This window comes from Apium graveolens, chromosome 11 (assembly GCF_009905375.1).
Source record: "Apium graveolens cultivar Ventura chromosome 11, ASM990537v1, whole genome shotgun sequence".
In the NCBI taxonomy this organism is placed as follows: Eukaryota; Viridiplantae; Streptophyta; class Magnoliopsida; order Apiales; family Apiaceae; genus Apium; species Apium graveolens.
The window spans coordinates 46824223-46830272 of record NC_133657.1 but is presented as its reverse complement, the minus strand read 5'-3'; positions in this window follow the sequence as shown (position 1 = coordinate 46830272).

The following is a 6050-nucleotide window of genomic DNA, read 5'->3' as shown; positions in this document are numbered from 1 at the left end:
GTTATGGACTGATGTGGTATGGTTTAGGTGAACTTTTGTTGTATTGATGGTTATGAGTTGGTTGGTGGTTAATTGGAGTAGTTTAAACATTGGTAATCGCGTAAACATAGCCGTCGTAATGCCCTTTTTTATTCAACTGCTTGTTCTTAGTGTTCAGGAAATAAAACTTACCAAACAATCTGTAACATTGCAATTTTTAGCTAGAGCATGTCGTAAGCTTCGTTTTGATATGTGGATCGCTTGGTTCCGATGTACTTTTTAGGAGAAACGACCATTTTAAGTAACGGCGTTTCGCGAACGAATCTTTACCTCTCGCTTTACTTTGAGACCTTGTTTAAGTCCCCTAAAAGACTAAATGGATTACGAAACAATAATGTAACGTAGATTAGGAAGTTGGTAGAGTACTCACGAAAGATTCGCCTTAAAATTCGTAATGATTAATTTATTAAAATTGGTGGAGCCGAGGGTGTGCGAATGATTAACGTAAATCGTTAAGCGTATAAGCTAACGTTAGGGTCTAAGTGGATAAAGTCTAGTTTCTTAAGCGACCGTGGTTTAATTCCGGCTTATGTTATTGTTCATAGGTTACTGGACCCACTCTAAGCTTAAGTCTACCCCGGAGCACTCAGGCAAATTTTCTACCCGTTATACTGTTGTTGTGATGTATATATGTATATGCATTATCTTGTGATAAGTGCATGATTGTTATTAGCAAATCTTGCGATATATTGGAGCATGCTGATATGGTATATATGCATGTCTGTTTCGTAATCTTGATATCTAATTGTTGGTTCAATTGCTTATAAGTTGCATAATACCTATGCTAGAGATAAGCAGTAGTTGCGTATAACCTTAGTATAGGGGACCCAAAGGTGAACATATTTCTAAATCGGGAGTCGATGTTCCTGAGTATAATATATATATATATATACATATATAGTTTTCAAAACTATTAATCGAATAAGGTTTATTCGATAACTTTATTTTATTTAATGAATATTATTTTGAATATTCATTCGAGGACTTATGACTCCGCTTATTTTATCTAATGAATATTATTTTGAATTTTCATTCGAGGACTTATGACTCTGCTTATTTTATTTAATGAACATTATTTTGAATATTCATTCAGGACTTATGACTCCGCTTATTTTATTCAATGAATATTATTTTTGAATATTCATTCGAGGACTTATGGCTCCGCTTATTTTTTTAAATAATATTCTTTATTTTATTAAAGAATAATGTTTCGATAATCAAACTTATTTTCGATTATTCAAATAAAGATCGTGCTTTCGTATAAGTATATATTTGGTTATTTATTATTCATTTCAAGTATGAGTTTTAAAACTTCTACTTCAATTATTTTTATAGAGAATATCCTTTATGGGAATATTATTTAAATGATAATATTCAGATATTTTCTAATATATCGGGACTGATTTATTTCATTAAATCAGCATTACTCCAAACATTCTTAAAAATGTTTTCGAGTCTTCAAAATGATTTTAAAGGTTAGAGCGGATCCCAAAACTCATTTTTATATTTAAGATCTTCCTTTAAAAGGCGATTTAAATACTCGCTCAAAACCTGAGGGATCCGGCTCTGTGGTGTATTTTATATTCGCAACGAGGTTGCTGCTTTGATAAATGAATTGATTACTTACCCAACATTCGGGAAGTAAGTCCATCTATTGAGTCGGCATAAGCAACATGGGCTCAGTGGGCGTCCATAAAAGTGTAAGTGGCTCAGTGGGAGTCCATCAATGCGAAAGTGGCTGAGTGGCAGTCCAGCATAAGGCCCTAATGTGGCTAGGGTGATGACCGGTGGGGGATTCATCCATCTACTAGTAGAAAAGGTGACTTAATTGGTATCTTTGCCTGATCAGCAAGATATCGGGTTTATGCCAAAATTCTGTTTTTCCAAATTCATTGGATATTGCAACTCTGTTTATAATTTTCATAACAGAGGTTTTCAAGGAGTGTATGAAATGTATATATATATAGGTGTATATATATATATATCGGGACTTAATGAAGTATCTCGTAACTTCATTTCTTTCAAATGATATTTCAAATATTGAATCTATTCAAGTCTTATCTTGTAGTCTCATCAGTGTGATGAACTTTTGAAACTGATTATAACTTGAACGGTGATAGTTCAAGTAGTATTTAGGAAAAATATAAGTATATTGGGGTATCTTGTAACTTCATCTTTTCAACTTATATCTGGTTATTGATTATCTTATGCATGACAAAGATTTTCAGAAAAACGTTGAGACAAGGTTAGATATATGAGGTCACCTTGCAACGATATTTTTTTACAGTTATAAACTGGAACTCTGTGTATATTATACAGGTCAGAGGATTTCAAAGATTGTGAAAAGTATATATGTATATATACTGAATATTTTGTGACTTGGTCGCATAAGAGATCAAACTTGGTTCATTTCTTTTGACCAAGACTTTCACGAGTATTATGAGAATGCTCATATATTGTTAATTATTCTACATATTATTTTGGTGGGCTTGTTGCTCACCCTTGCTTTCTTCTTTCATCACACAACAACAGATAGACAAGATGAACAGGATCAAGCTCCCAATTCATGAGTGGTAAGGAAACGTTCCGCAGTTTCCTGTAGGCGTTGATGCCGTTGTAGCTGAGGTAGGAGCTACCAGTAGGCTAGGCTTTCAACTTTTGTTGTGCTAGACTTATGTATATTTATGAATTGTAATAATGGCAAAGAATATGTAAATTATTCAGAAACCCTTTTTATGGTGAAATGGTTTATAATTGTGGAATAAAATGACTTGTGTTATTTTTGGTATTAATCTCTGAGACTATAACTTTTGGTGTGTGTGTATATTGTGGGGTCACAGTACGCAGTAGTTGGTTGACTATTAAGATTAAGTATTGATAAAGGAAATGGAACTCGTGACAACCCGAATCCCCGACCCCGGATTTGGGGGTGTTACAACCCATGTCTGCACCTCCCTCTTTTCCTAACATGCCTACCATGTATTTGAATGCTATGCCTGCACGTAATTTGAATGCACAATTTGCTAATATGCTATTTGCACAAAATCCTTACTATGCTGCATTCAGTGTGCCACAAATGCCATTTAGCATGCCTTACTGAAATAACATGTTTGCACAAAATATGCATTTCCATGTTAATCAGCCTGTGCAGATAATTTTGTAATGATGAATGGTTTCAAGGGTCACACTCAAATGACTAAGGATGAAACTCAAATACCTAAGTCAAATGAGGAAAGGTCCAAGAAATTAAGAAAAGGGCTAACAAAATAGGACCCAAGGAAACTTCGGTACCAAAATTAACTTGATTTGATTTTGATGTGTGCAGGGAAACATAAAGAATTTTTGGTATTTGGATAGTGGGTGCTTAAGGCACATGACTGGAGATTCTACCATGCTCATTGAGTTCAAGAAGAGAGCTGGCTCAAGTATCACTTTTGGAGATGACAACAAGGGTTATACTGTGGGATATGGCTTGATTTCTAAGGATAATGTCATCATAGAGGAAGTTGCCCTAGTGGATGGAGTCAAGCACAACTTGTTGAGTATCAGCCAGCTTTGTGATAGGGGCAACTCAGTAACTTTCAACTCTGAAGCCTGTGTTGTGACCAACAATAAAAGCAACAAAGTGGTTCTCACTGGAGTGAGAAAAGGAAATATGTATCTAGATGACTTCCACTCATCAAATTCAGGATCTGTTACTTGTCTATTTAGCAAGGCAAGTCAAGATGAAAGTTGGCTTTGGCACAAGAAGCTGTCCTACCATAACTTCAAGACTATGAATGAGCTGGTCATAAAAGATTTTGTAAGAGGTATTTCACGGGTGGAATTTTCAAAGGATGGATTGTGTGATACTTGTCAAAAGGGAAAACAGATCAAGGCATCATTTAGAAAGAAGCTTAATTCAACAATTGAAGAACCTCTACAACTACTACACATGGACTTATTTGGACCAGTCAATATATTGTCAATCTCAAAGAAAATATAATGTCTAGTAATTGTGGATGATTTCTCAAAGTTCTCTTGGACATATTTTCTAAAGTCCAAAGATGAAGCTAGTGAAATCATTATCAATCACATAAGGCAAGTTAACAGTCATCCTAATTTTAAAGTAAGAAGAATCAGGAGTGACAATGGAACTGAGTTCAAGAATTCTGTGATGAGATTATTTTGTGAAGGGATTGGGATCATGCATGAGTTTTTAGCAGCAAGAACCCCACAACAAAATGGAGTGGTAGAAAGGAAAAACAGAACTATTATTGAAACTGCAAGAACATTGCTAGAAGAATCAAAATTACCAACATATGTTTGGGCAGAAGCTGTAAACACTGCATGCTACACTCAAAATATTTCTTTTGTCAATCAAGCAAAATGCATGACACCCTACCGATTGTTCAAGAACAGGAAGCCAACATAAAATTCCTTCATGTCTTTGGTTATAAATGTTATATCTTAAGGAATCAAACTGATCAACATGGAAAGTTTGATGCCAAAGCTGATGAGGGAAATTTTGTTGGATATGCAGTTGGAAAAGCATACTGAGTCTACAATCTCAGAACCAACTTGCTATGGAATCTTTACATGTTCTGTTTGATGATAAAAGATTGTAGGACTGTAAGATGGAGATTTCCATGAAAGCCTCAAATTTGATAAAGTTGAGATGATTAAGAACCAATGTCTATATCTACAACTAATGAAGCACACAACTCAACATCCATCGAAAGACCTAGTGCATCATCCGTTGAAAGTTAATCTGCATCATCCGTCGAAAGGCAAAACTCAACATCCGTTGAACCATCAATAGAAATTGAGGGCCAATGCAGATCACAATCATAAAGGACCCCAACTACAAGTCAAAGATCCACAAATTCAGGGGGAATTTCTTCTAATCAAAACTCAGTCACACATCAAAACAACTATGAGGCCTCTTCATATAGAGATAATCTACCACAACAGATAAAATGGACTAGAGGTCACCCTTTTGAACTAATTATTGGTGATGCATCTTTAAGAGTGCAAAGAAGGAAAGAAACTCAAGAAGAATGTCTGTATAGCAGCTTCCTATCTCAAGAAGAACCTAAAAAGGTAGAAGAAGCTCTGTTGGATCTTGATTGGGTTTTAGCTATGCAAGAAGAGCTAAACCAATTTGAAAGGAATAAAGTTTGGAAGCTGGTACCCAAGCCTAGAGGAAAGAATCATATTGACACCAAGTGGGTATTTAGAAACAAGATGGACAAAAATTGCATGGTAATCAGGAACAAAGCTAGATTGGTTGCTAAGGGCTATTGTCAACAAGAAGGAATAGATTTTGATGAAACTTTTGCTCCTATTGCAAGACTTAAAGCCATCAGAATTATCTTAGCCTATGCAGCCAATGCCAATTTCAAGGTCTATCAAATGGATGTCAAAAGTGCCTTTCTGAATGGAGATTTGGAGGAGGAATTCTATGTCAGCCAACCTCCTGATTTTAAAGATCCAAACTTTCCAGAATATGTCTACTATCTTTTGAAGGCACTTTATGGACTGAAGCAAGCACCTAGAGCCTGGTATGACACTTTGTCAAAATTCCTCTTAGAAAATCATTTCACAAGAGGTACTGTTGATAAAACCTTATTCTATAGAAATGTTAATGGCTCTAGTATACTTGTTCAAATTTATGTAGATGATATTATATTTGGCTCTACAGATGAAAAACTTTGCAAAAAGTTTGCCGAATTAATGCAAAGTAAATATGAAATGAGCATGATGGGAGAACTAACTTACTTTCTTGGTTTACAAGTTAAGCAAGTTAGTGATGGAATATTCATCAGTCAAACCAAATATATTTATGATCTTTTGAAAAAGTTTGACTTAATGGATTGTACATCTGCAAAAACTCTCATGGCCACTGCAACTAAACTTGAATTAAACACTACTGAAAAGTCTGTGGATATTTTAAATTATAGAGGCATGGTTGGCTCACTTCTATATCTAACAGCTAATACGCCAGATATAATGTTCGCTACATGTCTTTG